At 43.9% G+C, this 22,458-nt stretch overlaps 1 pseudogene; it reads right to left on the reverse strand.

Annotated features, from left to right (window-relative positions):
- Positions 1 to 21,625: 21,625 nt before the first annotated feature.
- LOC121473955 lies at positions 21,626 to 22,121 on the reverse strand (annotated as a pseudogene).
- Between the last annotated feature and the right edge of the window lie 337 nt (positions 22,122 to 22,458).

A 22,458-nucleotide genomic window follows, 5' to 3' on the forward strand; every position in this document is an offset into this window, starting at 1 on the left:
ATTTTTAAACTTTACTGGGATATAGTTTTAAATCCCTATTTTATCTATATACTATGCCTTTTTTTGTTCTGTGAAGTAGTGCTTTGAATTTCCTTGGTCTCTCTAAGAATTAATTGCTTTTGGTTTTGTTAAAATCCTTCATTACAGTCTGTTCTCTATTTCATCGACTATTATTCTATTTCTTGTTTCTTTAGGCTTAATCTACTGTTTCATTTTGTTTTGTTTCTAAATTTTCAGCTAAACACAGCTCATTTGAAAAAACTATTCTGGTTTTATTTTCTTAAGTTTATTTTTAAGTAATCTCGACACCAGTGTGGGACTCAAACCCACATCCTCAAGATCAGCAGTCACACACTCTACCAACAAGCCAGTCATGCACCCCATCTGGTTTTCTTTTCTTTTTTTTTTTTAAGATTTTATTTATTTATTCATGTGAGACACAGAAAGAGAGAGAGGTAGAGACATAGGCAGAGGGAGAAGCAGGCTCCATGCAGGGAACCTGATAGAGGACTCGTCCCGGCACTCCACGATCACACCCTGAGCGGAAGGGAGATGCGCTTAACTGCCGAGCCACCCAGGCGTCCCACGGTTTTCTTATTAATGTATTTATAACTGTAAATTTCTCTCTAATTATAGTTTTAGATACCTTGAAGATTTTCATATATTTATTTTTAAGTAATCTCTACACCCAATGTGGGACTCAAGTTTACAACCCTGAGATAAAAGGTGACATGCTCTACCAATTGAGCCAACAAGGCACCCCAGCCTTAGATACTTTTATTTATTTATTTATTTTTGCCTTAGATACTTTTAGACACAAAGTACTTTATTTTTTTTTTAAAGATTTATTTCTTTATTCATAAGAGACATGCACAGAGAAAGGCAGAGACATAGGCAGAGGGAGAAGCAGGCTTCCCTCAAGGAGACCGATGCGGGAGTCGATCCTGGATCCCAAGAGCCAAAGGTTGATCTTCAACCACTAAGCCATCCAGGCATCCCCCCCACCCCCCCTTTTTTAAAGCACAACTGCTTTCATTTAGTTCTAAGTTTTTAAGAATTCCCTTTATGGCCTTTCTTTTTATCTGAAAAGTTATTTAGACATGTTTTAGTTTATAATCATATGGGACTTTTTAAGCTAAATTTTGGAACTGATTTTTAATATTTTTACATTGTAGTCAGAGAAAGTCTGCATGATCTTAGTTCTTTGAATCTCACCAAGGTTTTCTTTGTAGTCAAGATCAGGGTCAATTTTAGTGACTGTTTCACATGTGCTTTAAAAAAATATATGTAGGGATCTCTGGGTGGTGCAGTGGTTTGGCGCCTGCCTTTAGCCCAGGGTGCGATCCTGGAGACCCGGGATCGAATCCCATCTCGGGCCTGCTTCTCCCTCTGCCTGTGTCTCTGCCTCTCTCTCTCTCTCTCTCTCTCTCTCTCTCTGTGTGTGTGACTATCATAAATAAATAGAAATTAAAAAAATAAAAATAAAAAAATATATGTACATTCTGATAACTGAGCAATTATATCTATATTTATCAGATCAGGTTTTATTCATATTTTCTTTATTTTTCCTTAAATTTTTTTTTAGATTTTATTTATTCGTTCATGAGAGACACACAGAGAGGCAGAGACACAGGCAGAGGGAGAAGCGGGCTCCTCACAGGGCCCAGGACCATGGGATGAGCCAAAGGTAGATGCTCAACCACTGAGCCACCCGGGTATCCCGGAAGAGAGAGGCTAGAGTCTTAAGCAGACTCCTGGCTAAGCATGGAGTCTGACGAGAGGCTCCATCTCAAGACCCTGAGATTATGACCCGAGCCTAAACGAAGAGTTGAACACTTAACTGAGCCACCCAGGAACTCCAGTCATATGTTTTTTATCCCTCCTCTTATAAATGTGATGTATCATGTTGATTGATTTACCAATACTAAGCCACTCTTGTGTTCCCTGGAATTGTTAAATTATTTTAAAAATCCAATTTGAGAAGCTTTCTATTGGTGAATTATTCTATTTACATAAATTCTAATCACCACCATATTAAGACTATCTACTATTTAGTTTCATGTTTTCTATTTCATACTTTCATCTTTTTTTTAGTTTTTTTTCTTTTCATTAGGAGAGATTTCCTACTGTTGTTTGGAAAAGTCATACATTTTACTTTAATTTTTCTTGGGTTTACTTCTCATACATATTATGTATACTCATCTCCATTTAACTTCTTAGACTTATCAATATCTATTTGTTTTCGTCCAAAGAGATACATACCAGGCATGTTTCACTAGCTCTGGTCTTTTCATTTCTATTTGGGTTGTAGCTTATTATATTCTTTTTCTTTCTTTCTTTTTTTTTTTGGTCGTCATTTATTTACATAGGAAAGGACTTAACTAACTTATCTCTATGCCATATATCTCAAAACATTCTCTGACTTTTTCTCCTTGCTGGAGAACTTCCTCCAACAATGTCTTCAAAATGGGTCTTTGTGTGGGAAATCTTCTGAGGGCCTCCTCGAGTACCTGACACTATCTTCAAGTCACTACCTCATTTAAAAAATACCTTAACTCGGGGCACCCGGGGGGCTCAGTGGTTAAGCATCTGCTTTTGGCTCAGGGCATGATCCCGGGGTGGGTCCCCGGGAAGGGGTTCCGCAGGGAGCCTGCTTCTCCTTCTGCCTGTGTCTCTGCTTCACTCTCTGTGTCTCTCATGAATTTAAAAAAAAAAAAAATCTTAAAAAAAAATAGCTTAGGGCAGCCCTGGTGGCTCACCGGTTTAGCGCGACCTTCAGCCCAGGGTGTGATCCTGGAGTCCTGGGATAGAGTCCCACGTTGGGCTCCCTGCATGGAGCCTGCTTCTCCCTCTGCCTCTCTCTCTCTCTCTCTCTCTAATGAATAAATAAATAAAATCTTTAAAAAAAATAGCTTAGCTGGATGTCAAAATTCCTTTCTTTCAACACTTTGAGAACATCTCTCAAGTGTTTTCTTGAGGATCATATTAAGGATTCTGACATCATGGGATCCCTGGGTGGTGCAGCGGTTTGGCACCTGCCTTTGGCCCAGGGCGTGAGCCTGGAGACCCGGGATCGAATCCCATGTCGGGCTCCCGGTGCATGGCGCCTGCTTCTCCTCTGCCTATGTCTCTGCCTCTCTCTCTCTCTCTCTGTGTGACTATCATAAATAAATAAAAATTTAAAAAGAAAAAAAGGATTCTGACCTCAGCCTAATGCCAGTCCCATTAGAGATGATGTACTTTTCTCTCTGGAGAGCTCCATGAAAACCAACTCTTTTTTTTTTTTTTTGAAAACCAACTCTTTGCTTTGTTCACTGCTTCATCTTTAACGTCCCCATCAGTGTTAGGCCCAGACCCTCCATCGGCATTTTCTGATGAATGAACATCATCTTGCCTTCAGGATTAGTGTTAGTAGCAGCTGTGTGCTTACAATGATGAGCAAGGGAGGTAGGTGCAGTGTGATTTCATAGGAGAGCCACATAGAAGCATCAATTAGTCTTCCAGTGCTTATAATGACCAGTGGTTGACCCATGGTTCAACTTAGTGGCAATGTCATGTTCAAGACGCAGGTGACAACAACCAAGAATTAATTTAGAAGGAATTATCTTTCTCCCTCCTCCATGGGGACCTCTGGTTCCAGCAACTTTTTGCCCTAGGGCCCTTTCCTGCTTATTCTTTGTATCTGTGTCAAGAAAGGTGTCTCTGACCAAAGTGGACAGTGAATAGGAGCTGGTGATGTGGATAAGGAAGGAGAGAAAATAGTCTGGCAGTTAGAGAAGCTGAGAGAGGACTTCTGTAAAAAGCATCTTGTTAATAATTTATATTCCTGAAATTCTATACTGGCATTAGGTGTCTTTCCTTCTAGCTCCTTCCCAGCCTATTCAACATCTCCTTGCCTTTTTTCTTTTTTTTAAATTTATTTTTAAATATTTTATTTATTTATTTGAGAGAGAGAGTGAACGAGCAAGCAAGAAAGAGAACATGAGCAGGGTGAAGGGAGAGGCAGAGAAAGAAGCAGACTCCCCGCTGAGCAGCGATCCTTTTTTTTTTTTTTTTTTTAAGATTTATTTATTTATTTATGATAGAGAGAGAGAGAGAGGCAGAGGCAGAGGCACAGGAGGAGGGAGAAGCAGGCTCCATGCCGGGAGGCCGACATGGGACTCGATCCCAGGACTCCAGGATGGCGCCCTGGGCCAAAGGCAGGCGCCAAACCGCTGAGCCACCCAGGGATCCCCCTGAGCGGGGATCCCGATGCAGGGCTTGAAACCAGGACTCAGGGCTCGATCCCAGAACTCCAGGATCATGACCTGAGCTGAAGGCAGATGCTTAACCAACTGAGCCACCCAGGTGCCCTTCTTCTTGCCTTTCAGGATAAGCTCAGATCTCTACAGGGCCTAAGATAATAATTAGGAACTCATCTATACATTATATTTGAGTCCCCAGTTGCTTGGTAATAAGAGTATGTTCCATTTAGCTCAGGTGAAAATTTAATACTTGGAAGGAAGGCATGATCTGACTCCCAACCAGTGCTGACAGTTTTCCAACCCTGCATAACAGAATCAAATTAGATCAGAATCCCTGGAGTTTGGGCTCAGGCATCAGGAATTTGTAAAAGCTTCCCCACTGAGGTTTATGTGCAGCCAGGATTGAGCACCAGTGCTCCAGCATCCCTGACCAGTGGATACCAAAGAGGCAGCACATGAAGTGGAATCTGGCACAAAAAGAAATGACTAGGTTTTTAGGTTTAAACCAAAGCTCAGAGACTTTCCAGGTATGTGAACCTGGACGAGTTAATTAACATCTATGTGTTTAAAAAAAAAAATCTATGTGTTTTAGTTTCCTTATCTATATAGCGGGAATTTGAAAATACACCATAAGATATAACTACAGAGGACAGTTAGGTGTACATGGACACTCAGATTTCCAATAAATAAACTCTAAAATATTTAGGAAACCACTTATACAGCTTATAATCTATATACTAATACATGTATTGTTTCTGTAATGAAGATTAACGTATTCTTTTTTTTTTTTTAAAGATTTTATTCATTCATTCATGATCACAGAGAGAGAGAGAGAGAGAGGCAGAGACACAGGCAGAGAGAGAAGCAGGCTCCATGGGGGACTCGATCCGGGGTCTCCAGGATCACACCCTGGGCCAAAGGCAGTGCTAAACCACTGAGCCACCCGGGCTGCCCGGTATTCTTTTTTTTTTTTTTTTTTTAAGTAATCTCCATGCCCAACGTGGGGCTTGAACTCATGACCCTGAGATCAAGAGTCATATACTATCCTGACTGAGCCTGCCAGGCACCCCTTCTGTGATGAAAATTAAAAACCAAAAATAAATAAATAAAATAAAACAAAGATAATAAAATGCCATCCCGGGGCACCTGGATGGCTCAGTCAGTTGGGTGCCTGCCTTTGGTTTGGGTAGTGGTCTCAGGGTCCTGGGATTGAGCCCCTATCAGGCTCCCTGCTCAGCAGGGAGTCTGCTTCTCCCTTTCCCTCTCCCCTGCTCGTGATCTCTCTCAAATAAATAAATCAAATCTTTTAAAAAATAAAATAAAATGCCATCCTCCTAAGGTGGTGGTGGTTACATGAGAGAGCCAGCACTAGACAGTCAGCATTATGCCTGTCAGCTAGTGCTCAGTGAGGTAGCCAACCTGCAAGGTGACCACAGTGATTCTCACCATCTAGTAACTGTGCCTATGTATAGTCTTTTCCCACACAGTTTTTAAAAAAGATTTATTTATTTATTTTTTAAAGATTTTATTTATTTATTCATGAGAGACACACAGTGAGAGAGAGAGAGGCAGAGACACAGGCAGAGGGAGAAGCAGGCTCCATGCAGGGAGCCCAATGTGGGACTCAATCCCGGGTCTCCAGGATCAGGCCCTGGGCTGAAGGTGTCACTAAGCCACTGAGCCACCCGGGCTGCCCTTTAAAAAGATTTAATTGTAAGTAATCTCTATACCCATCATGGGGGTCAAATTCGTGGCCTTGAGACCAAGAGTCACACACCCCACTGCATGAGCCAACCCAGTGCCCCCTCACTCACAGAGTATTATAGAACTGAAAGACTGTGACTTCCAAGGCTAGTTCATAAAAGACATTGCAGCCTCCTCTTTGTTCTCTTTCTCAGATCACTTACTCTGGTGGAAGCCCCCTACCATGTAGTGAGGTCATTTAAATACTCTATGGAGAGGTCCACATTAGGGAACTGAGGCCTCCTGCCAGCAGCCACGTAAGTGTGCTATCTTGAAACAGATCCTCCAGCCCCAGTTAAGCCTTAAGATGAATGCAGCCCCAGTTGGGATCTAGGCTACAAGCTCCTGAGAGACCCCAAGCCAGAACCACTCTTTTCAGCCACCCTGGCATTCCTGACTCACATCAACTCTGTGAGATAATAAATGTTTTTTGTGGCTTCAAGCTGCTAAGTTTTGGAGTAACTTGCTCTGCAGCAATGCGTGACCAAAAGGCTCAGCAAAGCTACCGTTGTTATTATTAAAAAGTACTTCCATGGGATCCCTGGGTGGCGCAGCGGTTTGGCGCCTGCCTTTGGCTCAGGGCGCGATCCTGGAGACCCGGGATCGAATCCCACATCAGGCTCCCGGTGCATGGAGCCTGCTTCTCCCTCTGCCTGTGTCTCTGCCTCTCTCTCTCTCTCTCTCTGTGACTATCATAAATAAATAAAAAAAATTAAAAAAAAAATAAATAAATAAAAAGTACTTCCTAATTTTGAGCTGAAATCCACACCTTCTTGTAATCTCCGCCTTCTTTTCCACTTCCGTCTTTTTGTGCCACATAGAAAGTATACAATCTGTCTTCCTTGTGGTCAGAATGTTCGGTGACAGTTTCCCTGCCAAAAGTTTAATCAATCAGACATTAGCTGAAGAACACTCACTGTACCAGGCACTAGTGTGGCAAAGATAAATAGAATGGGGACTCTGTTCAACCAATGTCCTTCCACATGAGTGGGGCCATAATAAAAGTACCTGACTCCTAGATGCATAGGAAGGGGGTCCTCATGAGGCATGGGTGGTTCTACTTAGAGACGTGAGGGAAGGTTTCTCAGAAGTGACAGAAGAGGTGATAGCTGAGGCCTAAGGGATGAAGAGGAGTTCATCAGGCAGACAGGAGTAGGCCTTTCAAGCAGAAGTCAGGCAGTGGACCTCCCTCCGCATCCCTCCACCTAAGCCCTTTCCTCTCCAGGTCACTCCTCTCTTCCTCTTGTCCAACTTTAGACACAGTTTCGTCTCTCCCCTGCCCCACCTCCAGCCCCAATCTTAGTAACTGCACTCAGAACACACCCTTTCCCCTCACAATGGGGCATCCAGACGGAGCCAAACCTCCTCCAGGGTGGTCTGACCAGTGTGGAGTAGAGTTAGTCCTTACCTTTCTTTTTCTGGCAGCTCTACTGGGTCCAAGCTTGCCTGAGGTTTTTTTTAGCACCCACATCCTCCAGCTGACTCATGGGGGAGCCTACAGGCTTTGGGGCTGCTAAATCATTTGTCACACGTGCTCCTGTTAAACCACATCTCCCCAGCTTTGTACTTCTGCTGTTGTTTTGCTTCTACAATTTTCATGGGTATTTTGAAGTCCAATAATTTGATCTGCCCAGATGCTAATCTCAGCTCCCGGTTGGCAGGGGCCACATGGAAACAAACTGGGCCACAAATAAAACCCACTTTAGAACACACCCTGGAAACAGAAACCCTCTGTCATTCTGAGGCCATTATGGTTAGGGGTGATTCAGACTCACTGCAGCCCCAGCCAGCCTTCAGAGATCTCACCGGTAAGAGGCTGTCTCGGGTTTGCAGCCGCCTTCTTTGAAGGAAAGGCCTCGGCAGGGGTTGGGGGTGCTGGGAGGCTGCACAGGAGCTGAGCACGGATGGAAGGAAATTGGAAGGGGATGTTTGTCTGGTTCCCCACGGTTCCCACTCCCCCCCGCCCCGCCCCAGGGCATGGAGAATTGGCCCATTGTCTCAGTGGAACCCTTGGCTTGTGTATCTTCTTAGGCCCAGCTCTGTAGGTTTCACTTAGTTTTTCTTCCACCCCAAAAAATGACCACAGGAAGGAGCTGACCTGCTTTTGGCAGGTGTCCCGGCCATGCTCTCCTTCCCTGTGTCTCTGGCTCTTTCCCCTATCACTGGATTCTAACAGAAAATAAGAGCAACCTTTTCTCTGTGGCCCCCACTGAAGGCAGCAGTTAGTCATTCATTTCTTCAACTAGCATTTAGTGAGTGCCTACTACGTGCCAAGCGTTGTTCTAGGTGCCAGCAATCCTAATGTGAAAGGCGGCCCCTGACATCAAGAGGTCACAGTTCTGGAAGGAAGCTCAGCAATATTAGAGGCAGCACAGGAGGAGATGGGGGCCCAGGGGAGAGGCATCTGACCCAGCCTGGGGAGCAGTTAGAAAAGTCTTCCAGCAGAGGAGACACAGAGGTTAACCTTAAAGGGAGAGTGAAAGGTAGCCATGGGGAATAATAAATATTATTATAGCTTTTATTAAGCTTGGTGTGTCTGGATGGCTCAGTTGGTTAAGCGTCTGCCTTCAGCTCAGGCCATGATCTCAGGGTCCTGGGATGGAGCACCGAGTTGGGCTACCTGCTCAGCGGGGAGTCTGCCTCTCCCTCTGCCCCTCCCTCTGCTCATGCTTTCTTTCTTTCTCTCTCTCTTTCATTCTCTCTCTCAAATAAATAAAATCTTAAAAAAGAGAAAGTATTGGAGGTTTAAAAATTAATAACTTAAAAAGAAATTTATTTATCTAATGGGAACAAGAGTTTCAGTTTGGGATGATGGAAAAAGTTCTGGAGCTGGATAGCAGTGATGATTGTACAAGGTGAGTTGACTAAATGCTGCTGGACTGCACATGTAAAATTTGTTAATATGGTTAATTTTACATTGTACATATTTTATAGCAATTAAAAAATCATGTCAGTCTCAAGAAAGAAAAAAAGGAAGGAAAGAACTTCCTAAATGCCATGTAGTAATGCCCAAACCAGTGAAATCTGAATAGAGTCTGCAGTTTATTTTATTTTTATTTATTAAAAGAATTTATTTATTTATTCATGAGAGACACAGAGAGAGAGAGAGAGGCAGAGACACAGGCAGAGGGAGAAGCAGGCTCCACACAGGAAGCCTGATGTGGGACTCGATCCCGGGTCTCCAGGATCGCGCCCTAGGCTGAAGGCAGGCACCAAACCGCTGAGCCACCCAGGGATCCCCGAGTCTGCAGTTTAGTTAATATTTGTGTATCAGTGCTGATGTCTTCGTTTTGACAAATGTACCACAGTTATATATGATTTTAACATTAGGGTAAACTAGCAAAGCATATACGGCCAATCTTTGCAACTTTTCTGTAAATCTAAAGTTATTTCAAAATCAAAAAATCTTTTAAGTTAAATAATAAACTTCATTACGAACAATATTTAATCCCTGACGGTTCCCAACACAAAGGCTAGTTATGGACAAGATGTCCATATTGTTTCATAAAGTGAAAAGAAGTTTATTATCTATTAGGAATCTCACAGTTGGGTCATGTCCTCATCTGAGTCTCTAGTTCCCTCTGCATTGGTTATGCAGTCAACAGGATGGTCCTTCTCCAAATCCAGTTTTCTTATTGACTCAGAATTCATAAGAGATCTTTAAAAATGGAGCAATCAGGGCAGCCTGAGTGGCTCAGCGGTTTAGTGCTGCCTTCAGCCCAGGGCCTGATCCTGGAGACCTGGGATGGAGTCCCACATCGGGCTGCCTTCATGGAGCCTGCTTCTGTCTCTGCCTCTCTCTCTCTCTCTCTCTCTCTCTCTCTGTCTCTATGAATAAATAAATAAAAATATTTTAAAAAATAAATGGAGCAATCAGCCATCACATGCCTCAGAGATGCTGCAATATGCTACACACCGCTCACATTGAAAGGCCTCTGGTCTAGAACAGGTAGCCTGAGTCTAGTGAAACTTTCAGGTCCAATTTTGGGGGAATGCAGGAGATAGAAGAACAAATGATAGGACACAATGGATGCCAACCAATCCACAACTTGGAGGCACCCCAGAAACGATGGATTTTTTTTTTTTTTAATTCATGAGCGACACACAAAGATACAGAGACCTAGGCAGAGGGAGAAGCAGGCTCCCTGTAGGGAGCCTGAGGCGGGATTCAATCCCAAGACCCTGGGATCACAACCTGAGCCGAAGGCAGGCACTCAACCACTGAGCCACCCAGGTGCCCCTCCTCAAGTTGTATCCTTTTGAGAATTTGATAATGAAGGGGAGTAGAAAAAGGAGGAGGTAGGTGCTAAAAGGAATCACAGGAGGTTTTTTTTGTTTTTTGTTTTTTTTCTGATCCTAATTTCCAGTCTTAGCTGTGGATCAGTAAGAGCTTCAGCTGGCTGTGGGTGAGGGAGATGTCCTGTTTTTCCCTGTTCTGGGTCTGGGTCACATTGTTGCTTCTGTATATTACATTGTCATGTCCAATATTAGAATGCTTCCTCCTTCTATCAGGGGTTTTAATTTTATCTGCAGAAAGTTTTGTCTGGCTGGGTGGCTGGCTGTGTGCTCTATCAATGTTTAATGAAAGAATAAAAAAAGTCAAAGTCAGGAATAAGTAGGGGAGGGCTTTCCTGTGTTAAAACAGGGCCAGGATCAGGGTGGAGTGAGTGAGATGCTTGCCTTGACTGCAAAATTTAAAAGGATGCCAGAAGATTCAGTAATCAAGAACATATTTGAATGCAATATTTTTAAAAAATGAAAATGTGAAAAAATTCCAGGATGAACAAAATATCAAAAGTTTTTTTTTTTTTCAAAATATCAAAAGTTTAAATGAAGGTCCTGCATCAACATAGCCCTGCATTGCTTGCCCTAATCCCAGCCCAATAAAACATCATTTACAAAAGCAGGCAGCTGGCCTGTAGGTTATAGTTTGCTACCTTGATTTTTTTTTTAATATTGCATTAAGACAGTATCTCACTTGAATACTGAGTTTTCTGGTGTTCTTTTAACTTACCTCACCCTACCCCAGTCCTGCATAAGAGCCTATGACCCTTGATTAGATACTGGTTTAGAAAAATCAGCATGTATAAATGACTTTTTGAGGATTACCCTGAAAAAACAGTATAAGATGATATTGGGGAATGGTGTTAATTTATAGGTGATAATAGCATTGTGGTCATGTAGAAGATGTCCTTATTTTCTGGAGGAGACTTTGGCAAAAAATGTGTAATATATATATGAAATAAATAGAATGTTAGCAATGGTTGAATTCTGGTGGTGGGATATGAGTGTTCTTTGTACTATTGCAGCCTTACATTTGAAATTTTTCACAGTAAGGAGTATCTATTTATTTATTCGAGACAGCACGTAGGCAGGGAGGAGGGGCAGAGAAAGAGGAAGAAGCAGACTCCCTTCTGAGCAGGGAACCCAATGCGGGACTCAATCCTGGGACCCCAGGATCATGACCTGAGCTGAAGGTAGATGCTCAGCTAACTGAACCACCCAGGCACCCCAACAATAAGGAGTTTTTGTTTTGTTTTGTTTTGTTTTAATTCTATACAAGCCTGGGCCGCCTGGGTGGCTCAGCGGTTAAGTGTTGGCCTTAAGCTCAGGGTGTGATCCTGGAGTCCCCAGATTGAGTCCCACATCAGGCTCCCTGCAGGGAGCCTGCTTCTCCCTCTGCCTGTGTCTCTGCCTCTCTCTCTGTGTCTCTCATGAATAAATAAATAAAATCTTAAAAAAAATTCTATACAAGCCAAACTTTTATAATAACATGATAGATTGAAGACCATCTAGAAGAGGCTGATTACCATATATTGGGGATAGGTGAATGGAGCACCTCACCTGCTCTAAAACTAACCCTATCTGGCTTTGGGGAGCCTCTCTGACAGCAGATGAGTCCAGGGTGCTGTGATCAAGTCTGTGGTGTCTTCTGACCTTGAGTGTCTTGTAAGCTTGTCATGTGTGTCAAGGGAGCTGAGATAGCCATAACATATTATAGTCATTTTCAAGTTTCTCTGAGGCCTTAAAAGATCTTATATTTAAAAAACGAAAGAAAGAAAGAAAGAAAGAAAGAAGAAAGAAAGAAAGAAAGAAAGAAAGAAAGAAAGAAAGAAAGAAAGGAAGAAAGAGAAAGAATCAGCAAAGTCTAATGAGATTGTTGGGGGCAGGCTTTGGGGATGGGGTGGTGTACTTTTTCATCAAATGGGGCTGTTAGTTGGCCCCTACTTCTACTTTAGATCCATGCAGGGAGGCCTCCAGCAGCCAATGGGTTACCTCTCCCTACCCACCGCCCCCAACCACTACAGCTTCAATTTGGACTCAAAACATGGAACTCCCGCTGTACTCACTTACAGCTGGGCCAGGTGCACTCACAAAGCCCCTTTTGGTCTTTGCATGAAGGTAAACACAGATCTGGCAGGTGAGCATCAGGAAAGCCAGGTGTGCTGAAATTCCACAGAGGCAGGAAGTGTCCATGCTTGCTATGTTGTAATGAGAATTTACCTAACAACCTTCAAAAGGCAACTTGGGACGCCTGGGTGGCTCAGGCAGTTAAATGCCCGACTCTTGGTTTCAGCTCAGGTCATATCTCGCAGTGGTGAGATTGAGCCCCGTATCGGGCTCTGTGCTGAGCATGGAGCCTGCTTAAGATTCTCTCTCTCGGGCAGCCGGGGAGGCTCGGCGGTTTAGCACCACCTTCAGCTCAGGGTGTGATCCTGGAGACCTGGGATCAAGTCTCACATCAGGCTCCCTGCATGGAGCCTGCTTCTCCCTCGGCCTGTGTCTCTGCCTCTCTCTGTGTGTCTCTCATGAATACATAAATAAAACTTAAAAAAAAAAAAAATTCTCTCTCTCCCAGGGCGCCTGAGTGGCTCACCTGGGGTTCAGTCAGTTAAGCAGCCAACCATTCTTTTTTTTTTAAGATTTATTTATTTATTCATGAGGCCCACACACACACAGAGGCAGAGACACAGGCAGAGGGAGAAGCAGGCTCTTCACAGGAGCCTGATGTGGGACTCGATACCAGATCCCGGGATCATGACCTGAGCTGAAGGCAGCTGCCCAACCACTGAGCCACCCAGGCATCCCAAGCAGCCAACTCTTGATTTCTGCCCAGGTCATTATTTCAGAGTTGCGAGATTAAACCCCACTTCGGGAGTCTGCTTGAGATTCTTTCTCCCTCTCCCTCTGCCCCCCCCCCCCACTCCTGCTCTTTCTCTCTCTAAAATAAATTATTTTTATTTTTATTTTTAAGATTTGTTTATTTATGATAGACGGGGGGGGGGGGGGGGGGGCGGGCAGCGACACAGGCAGAGGGAGAAGCAGGCTCCACACCGGGAGCCCGATGCAGGACTCAATCCTGGGACTCCAGGATCGCGCCTTGGGCCAAAGGCAGGCGCGAAACCACTGAGCCACCCAGGGATCCCCAAATAAATTAAAAAAAAAAAAAAGATATTCTCCTGGGTGGCGCAGCGGTTTCGCACCTGCCTTTGGCCCAGGGCGCAATCCTGGAGATCCTGGAGCAAGTCCCACGTCGGGCTCCCGGTGCATGGAGCCTGCTTCTCCCTCTGCCTGTGTCTCTCTGTCTGTCTCTCTCTCTCTGTATGTGTGTCTCATGAATAAATAAATAAAATCTTTTTAAAAAAAGAGAGAGAAATCTTTAAAAAAAAAAAAAAGATATTCTCTCTCTCCCTCTCCCTCTGCCTTTCCCCCACTCTCTCTCTTAAAATTTTTTTTTCTAAAGATTTTATTTATTCATGAGAGACACACACAGAGAGAGGCAGAGGCACAGACAGAGGGAGAAGCAGGCTCCTCGCAGTGAACCCGATGTGGGACTCGATCCTGATCCCGGGATCACGTCCTAAGCCAAAGGCTAATTCTCAGCCACTGAGCCACCCAGATGTCCCTTTCTTAAAAATTATTAAAAAAAAAAAAAAAAAGACAACTCTTTACAACTGGATCTGGACCCTTCACTCAGGGGGATGGTTCTCCACAACCTGGATCTGATGTGGTTACATGAATGGGGTCTTTTAATCAAAGGCATGAGGCTGTAGGCTCCTGGTTAGGGAGCATCCTCATATCATTAAATGTCACCTAAAACCAAAGTGAAATTAATCATGTGTAGAAATTATGCTAAATGGTAACTTGTTTCTGGGGTTTCAGCAAGGGGACTAAAATATAACATTAATTGTGATTCAGTCATTGTTACAGGCCTGAATTAATTCCACCCATGGTACAGAGGACAGTCAATGTTTGTGACTGCCTAGCATCCAAAGCTCTATTTAGGGTAACTTCCCACTGGGTGAGTCAAAGCCAGTCTCACCTCCCGCTAGGGAAATAGAAAGGTCTAGAGACAAACCTCTTCCCAAATGCACTCTTAGTTAGGACAAGGGCAAATGATTCTGGTTTTTCAATTAAGACACTCTTATCCTGGGTTTTAAGTTGTGAATAAATGAAGTATGGATGAATGAAAAGTGAGGATCCATGTGCATTGGAATGATTTGGCTGAGGCATCATCATTGGTTGGATTGTTCCTGCTGAAAGATGATCATCTGGTATTCTGTTCCTTGGGTTCCTGCCCCTATCTTACCTAAAAAATATATATAAAATATATATATTTGAGAGAGAGAGAGTAAGAGAGAGGGGAGGAAAGGGGGCAGAGGAAGAGGGAAAAAGAGTCCTAAGCAGACTTCACGCTGAGCACAGAGCCTGACGTGGGGCTGGATCTCACGACACTCGGACCATGACCCATGCCAAAACCAAGAGTTCCCCACTTAACGGACTGCACCACCCAGACAGCCTCCATCTTAATTTTTGTCTGGTTCTCTAGCTTCTTCTTCTTCTTTTTTTTAAAAAAAGATTATTTATTTGTTTATTCATTCAGAAGAGGCACACAGAGAGAGAGAGGCAGAGACACAGGCAGAGGGAGAAGCAGGCTCCATGCAGGGAGCCTGATATGGGGCTCAGTCCTGGGATTATGGGATCATGCCCCCAGTGGAAGTCAGGCGCCAAACCGCTGAGCCACCCAGGCATCCCCAGTTGTCTAGCTTCTTATAAATATCTTATAAATTATAAATTTTTGGTAGCATTGTTAATCTCTTTTCTGTTTATGATAACTGGAATTGTTTTCTGCTACTCATGACGAAGAATTGACTATGCACACGTTTGAAATGCTCAATTCCAAGTCCAATTCCAAGTGTTGTAGGGACATCAAGATGACCACAGTACAGGATGCACTGCACATGGCACATGACAATACAGGTTCTGCAGTGAAGCAGGCTTGCATTCAAATCTTGACTCTACCATTTACTAGCTGGGTCATTTTCCACATGTTCCTTGTCCTCTCTGGGCATCATTTTCTCATCTATGAAATGAGGATGCTACTTATAACACTGTTATGAGGATTAAATTAAATAATAGAGTGAAGAGCTCAGCATCATGCCTGGTATGGAAAAGCACATGATAAATGTTGGCCATGATGCTGATGATAATGCTTCTTTATTTTTTAAAGTTTTGATGATGATGATTCATAACTTCAAGGAATTTGTAGTCTTGTGGGTCTGGCTCACAGTCACTTGTTCTTCCCAAATATCCATGATACAGATACAGGGGCAGGTAAAGTCAAAACAAAAGGTAATCATGTACATGGGAGTCTAGAAAATAGGGAGCCAAAGCATAAGTACATTTATTAGTCATTTAACCAACAAGATACACAGATATATATTCAGATATTTGTTGAGCTCCTATTTTGTGCCATGGCTTCAATGGGATCTAATGGAGGAAAAAAAGCTCTAGCTGGAAAAAAAAAAAAGAAAAAACAGGGATCCCTGGGTGGCGCAGCGGTTTGGCGCCTGCCTTTGGCCCAGGGCGCGATCCTGGAGACCCGGGATCGAATCCCACATCGGGCTCCCGGTGCATGGAGACTGCTTCTCCCTCTGCCTATGTCTCTGCCTCTCTCTCTCTCTCTCACTGTGTGCCTATCATAAATAAATAAAATTAAATTAAAAAAAAAAAAAGAAAAAACACCATTAAGAGAGCAGGATCTAGCAAGGAGCCTAAAAGAAGTCAATTCCTCTCAAAATCATCTTTCTTTCTTCCTTTCTCTTTCAGATGGGCTTCTGAGTATTAACTAGTTTACTTCTCTAGGGACTTTTAGGCCAGGAAGTAGATACCCTATAAGTGTGTTTTTTCCTTTTTTCTGTTGTTGTTGTTTTGTTTGTTTGCTTTTTTAATGTATTTATTCATTCATGAGAGAGGTGGTGGAGAGGCAAAGACACAGGCAGAGGGAGAAATAGGCTCCATGCAGGGAGCCTGATGTGGGACTCCATCCTAGGTCTCCAGGATCACACCCTGGTCAGAAGGCAGTGCTAAACCGCTAGGCCATTTTTGGGGCTGCCCAAAAATTAAGTTTCTAAACTTACAAAGATGAAGACCAGACTCAACACTGATATTTGACCCCACTAAGAGGAAGACAGCCTATGAAACCTACCCTGTGCAGATAATGTACAACTCAAGTATTTTTTGAGCTCGTACTGTGTGCCAGACACTGAGCTGGGGATAAGGAATACAACTGTCAATCAAGTAGGATGGTGCTTCCTCTATGGTGGGGAAAAAAGACATTCACCAAAGAATTACATAAATAGTCATGCAATGAAAAATTGTGATAAATACCCTGTAGGAAAAATTTCGGAGTCTATGAGATCATGTATTGGGGGCACTGACTCAGTCTAGGGAGTTAGGGAAGGTTTTTGTGAGTAAGACCACATTTGAGCTGTGATCTTAAGGATGAGTAGTGGTTGACTGTGTGAAGAAGGGAGGAAGAGCAGGTCAGGCAGAGCAAAGAATGTAGATAAAAGCCCAAAGGAGTGAGGGGACAAGAACCCACCTCCTAAGATGTTGTGAGAATTATATGAGCTAATACCTGTAATAGTCAATAAATATTAGCTGATTACCCAATTAATAAAAACTAGCATTTATTAAGCCCTTATTATACTTTAGGAACTTTTAAAATGTGTTAATAAGGTTAATGAACACTAGCAGCTTCTAGCACAGGACTTCCAAATCTCTGTAGCTCGACACAACAAAGATTCATTTCTCCCTCACCTCTCAGTGGGTTAGGCAGCTGTCCTGGGTGGTCTCTTCCAAGCAGTGACTTAGGGATCCAGGCTCCTTCTAACTTGTAGCTCCATAACCAACCCCCCCCCCCCCCCACCACAAGGCCTCCTTGAAATTCTCCCTTAGATCTTTTCTATACAAGTGCTATATAAGTGCCCAATGAAGGAAGTGCCTGTCTGGGTGGCTCAGTTGGTTAAGTGTCTGACTTAGGCTCAGGTCATTATCTTGAGGTCGGATGGAGCCCTGCACTAAACAGGGAGTCTTCTTCTTCTTCTCCCTTTCCCTCTGCCCTTCTCCCCTCTTGTACTCTCTCTCAAATAAATAAAATCTTAAAAAAAAAAAAAAAAAAAGGAAGAAGCCAGGTGCTCAACCAGGAAGGAAAGAGTGTGGATGGTTATGTAAAGCATTTTGGGGCTTGGAAGGGGTATACATCACATTCCCCCTCACTCACCTGGCCAGAATCCTGTCACGGGTTGTTCCAGTCATGTTGAAATGTGGAGTAAGCTGGGGGGTGGGGTGTAGAAGGAAATAGTTGTATTGTTCAATGGGAGTTAAAAGAAGGTTGAGAAACTGAATAAGGGTAGGGAGTAATTTACAAAGTTGTGAATTTACATGGGAGAAAAAACAAAGGAACAGGCAGGATTCTTTCCCCATCTTCTTCCCCCAAGCTGACCACATGTCACATTTTCTAAACTTGATGGAAATTTCCTCTCTAATCTAGACTTTGGCCTAGATAGGGAATGAGAAGATCAGGAATGAGGAATTGGAGGCAAAGAGAGGAGGATCTTAAATCATAGAAAGTTGCTTAGGATAGGGGAGGAGAAGTCCTCAAAAGCCAAACAGAGTGCTTCAGGCAATGCCCCGATTTATGTTTAAATGTTAGAAATTGCTACTGGGTGGTTGGAGAGCCCAAATAAGCACTCGCAGATTCCAGAGCTGAGTTTCAAAGTAGGGAGAAATCGCTGGGTGGTGAGGAGTGAGACATGACCCTGGACAGGACTCAGAAGTTCCCAGGGGAAAGAGTGGACAATGAGTAACAAATGTAGATGGGCTTTGAGAACTTTTTTAGTAAGCCCTCATGAAAAAAAAAAAAAAAAGTAAGCCCTCATGGACTGAGGGAGCTCTCAATAATGAGAGCTAATGCTCACACACACAGACTACAATACACATTTTACCTGCTTTTAATCACCGCAAGATTCCTATGGAACATGCACCACTGTTGGTCCCATCTGCCAAAAGGTCACACTGCTCTCGTAAGTGGCCAGGCTGGGATTTGAATGGTCCTTTTGGCCCCAGGGTGCAAACTAGAGTAGGTGTGCCTAAGAGGCATGAAAGTCTGGGCAGCCCGGGTGGCTCAGCAGTTTAGCGCTGCCTTCAGCCCAGGGTGTGATTCTGGAGACCCAGGATGGAGTCCTATGTCCAGCGCCCTGCATGGAGCCTGCTTCTCCCTCTGCCTGTGTCTCTGCCTCTCTGTGTGTCTCTCATGAATGAGTAAATAAAATCTTTAAGAAAAAAAAAAGAAAAGTTTTTAAAAAAAGAGGCATGAAAGTTTAATTAAATGCTAGTATTTATGCAATGGAAATGCACACACAGCATAGTTAATTACCTCTCTTAGCAGTCTGGGCATTAAATACTTTCCCCCTTACCTCTGTGGGCTCCCATTTGGAAAGAGAAACTTTGTATCTTTAAGGATGATCTGCTTGTCTCACTTGGACAGCTTGGGGAGGAAGAGCGCTAAATCCTAGAAAGCTCCTCCTCACAGCCAAGGTGAGCCAAATGAAAAGTTGGTTCCATTTTCCCCAGAGAGTGACAGTTCATTTAATTCCAGCAGTAAACCAGCTTCCAGGGAGAAAGGACTGTTTGAAGGTCTGTGTCAATTACACAGTGATTATGAAATTCATGATATGACTAATCCAGTGGCTGAACCTATCATTATCTGACATAATCCAAGTATATACAGTTTAACAGGCTCCTTGCCTCCGTTAAAGAGAAGTCAGTTTGTGTCTGTGCTACACTACAGAAGACTTTTCTCATTTCCTTAGATCTCCTCTCTCTATGAAAGGGAGTAAACATGTATCAGTTTCTGAATTAAACTCAGTGTCCTGGAAGCTACATGGGCTATTTTTCTCTGATGGCTCAAGGTTTGGGAATTCCAGTGTGTTACTTGATACAATTTGGAATATCACAAAGGACTTTGACCTTGAAGACTTCCCTTGAGTGATTTGCATATCCTTTCTTATACTTAGTGTCTATGATTAGATTGCACGCCATCATAACAAGCCCATAACTTCCTGAAGCATTCCTCCTTTATTTGTTTTTGGACACTTTACAATTTCTTTTCCCTTAAGAGTCCTCTGTAAATGGTAACTAAAACCTATGGGTAGGGGTGCCTGGGTGGCTCAGTCAGTTAAGCATCTGCCTTCGGCTCAGGCCACTATCCTGGGGTCCTGGGATTGAGCCCTGCATTGGGCTCCCTGCCGGGGTGGGGAGTCTGCTTTTCTCTGCCCCCTCCCTGCTCATGCTCTCTCTCTCTCTCTTAAATAAATAATTTTAAAAAGAGATTTGATTCATTTATTCATGAGAAACACAGAGAAGAGGCAGAGACACAGGCAGAGGGAGAAGCAGGCTCCATGCAGGGAACCTGATACGGGAATCGATCCCAGAACTCCAGGATCCAGAACTCCTGCCCTGAGTCAAAGGCAGATGCTCAACCACTGAGCCACCCAGGGATCCCTCAAATAAAAAAATTAAATCTTAAAAAAAGAAAAGGAAAAAAGAAAACCTATTGGTAATAAGCACCTGTAAACGTATCCATTTTTATAATCAGAAAGCAAAAAAATTTTGCCCCAATTCTGTCACTGACATTGTTTTGTTTTAAAATTATTTTATTTATTTATGATAGTCACACACAGAGAGAGAGAGAGAGAGGCAGAGACACAGGCAGAGGGAGAAGCAGGCTCCATGCACTGGGAGCCTGACATGGGATTTGATCCCAGGTCTCCAGGATCGCGCCCTGGGCCAAAGGCAGGCGCCAAACCGCTGCGCCACCCAGGGATCCCTGACATTGTTTTTGGATAGAAGTCTGAAAAATCTCTGAAAGCTCTCAGCCCCTTTCAGAAAAATGTCTGTGGTTCCTATGCACTAGGGGCCATGTTTTGTGTCCCCCGTCCATGCTTCCCTGCCCAAAGCTGATTGGACTGGCTCTGGATTCAAAAGCTGTCCTCTAGGGGATCCCTGGGTGGCTCAGTGATTTGGCTCCTGCCTTCGGCCCAGGGCATGATACTGGAGTCCCAGGATCGAGTCCCACATCGGGCTCCCTGCATGGAGCCTGCTCCTCCCTCTGCCTGTGTCTCTGCCCCCCTCTCTCTCTCTCTCTTGCTCTCTCTCGCTCTTGCTCTCACTCTCTCTCTCATGAATAAATAAATAAAATCTTTAAAAAAACAAACAAACAAACAAAAAACCAGAGCTGTCCTCTATAGGCTAGAGAGCAGCCAATTAAATGTCCTGATACAAGAGCTTGGCAGAAAAGGAGAGCCTTCTGCAGGGTGGGCCTCGCTGACTCAGTCTGACTGCCGGAGATACTAAGGTAATCAGAAAAAAGAGGAGGTAGAAACAGTCAGGATAAATGTGGAAATCTAGAGGCTGGAGCAAAAGGCACCTGCTGAGAGGCCAGAGAAATAACCAGGTATCTGTGTTGTATCCCAAATGCCAGTTAGTTTTCTTGACTTCCCATTCTTTCCTTTCTCCATGTAACCTGATAGTAAGCCCCGTTGCCTGAGGAGGCACAGCAGAACTGTCTTACCACCTGTGGGAGACTGAATAAGCTCTTCCCACCCCGCCCCAATATGTCCATATCCAAATCCCCAAAACTGTGAAAGTTACTTTCTATGGCAAAAGGGACTGAAGAAGTGATGAAACACTTAAGATGGAGAAACTATCCTGGATTATGCACTTGGGCCCCATGTAATCCCAAATTCTTATAAGAAGCAGGAGGAGCAGAGCCGGTAGTAGGAAATGTGGCCATGGAATCAAAGGGTTGAAGTGATGTGGAGAAGAGGCCAGGAGGCAAGGAATGTAGACTGCCTGGAACAGCTGACAAGGCAAGGAAATGGATTCTCCCCTGTAGCCTCCAGACGGAACTAGCCCTTTGAACACTTGGCTATATCCCAGTGAACTCTAAGATAACAAATTAGTACTGTTTAGTGGCGCCTGGGCGGCTCAGTCAGTTAAACGTCTGCCTTTGGCTCAGGTCATGATCCCAGGGTCCTGCTTGGCACAGACTCTGCTTCTCTCTCTACCCACCCCCTTCCCCCTTCCTCGTGCTCTCTCTCTCTCATAAATAAATACAATTTTTAAAAAGAATAACAAATTAGTTCTGCTTTGTCACTAAATTTGTGTTAATTTGTTATAGCGGCAAAAAAAATTTATATACCACTTGACTGACTGAGCAAGGATTCCAGCATTTGTGCGCTCTCTTATTACTATTATTTTTTTGTCAAATGGTCCTTCATTGAAATATTTTCTTAATTAGCAGGGCATTCCACGGCACCACTATTGATGTCATCTGTGATGTTATGAGGGTGGCGGCATCAACACTGCAGCCCACAGACTGGGCAGTCCCCACAATCTCTTCAACGGTTCCAGAGAGTTCTCTGACAAAAGATTGCTGCTGTATCTCTCAGGCAATATTGACAACCTCAGCAAAAGTGATATTTCCACTGTGCTTAACGTTTTCCTTTCTGTCTCTTGGCAGGTCTGTGAGGGCTTTGCTAAGCAGGGCAGAGGCAGACGGTCCCATTTCAATCCAGGTCTGTCTGTTCTGAATAGTCAGTTTCACCGTCAGCCTCAGACCCTTCCAATCACTGGTTGCCTGGGCAATGTCATCACCAACTTTTTTGGAGACAGCCCTACTGGGCCCATCTTTGAGGTCAAGGCAGATGTGGCACCAACTTTGACTTTGCCACTGGTGCACCTCAAGTACACGACTGTGATCTCCTTGGGCTCAAACTTAGGCAGCATGGTAGGCATCTGATGTGGGATCAATGTGGTTTCCAGATGGACCACTGAAACAGTTTGTGTGCTCTATTTTTTTTTAAGATTTTATTATTTATTCACGAGAGAGAGAGAGAGAGAGAAAGAGGCAGAGACACAGTGACACAGTCAGAGGGAAAAGCAGGCTCCACACAAGGAGCCCAACTTGGGACTCGATCCTGGGACTCGATCCTGGGACTCTGGGATCACACCCTCAGCCGAAGGCAGATGCCCAACCGCTGAGCCACCCAGGCATCCCTTGCATGCTCTATTCTTGAGGAAGAAGGGAAGTACCTTAAACACTTGACAGTTCCACCTATTAGCT

This window comes from Vulpes lagopus, chromosome 12 (genome assembly GCF_018345385.1).
Source record: "Vulpes lagopus strain Blue_001 chromosome 12, ASM1834538v1, whole genome shotgun sequence".
NCBI lineage: Eukaryota > Metazoa > Chordata > Mammalia > Carnivora > Canidae > Vulpes > Vulpes lagopus.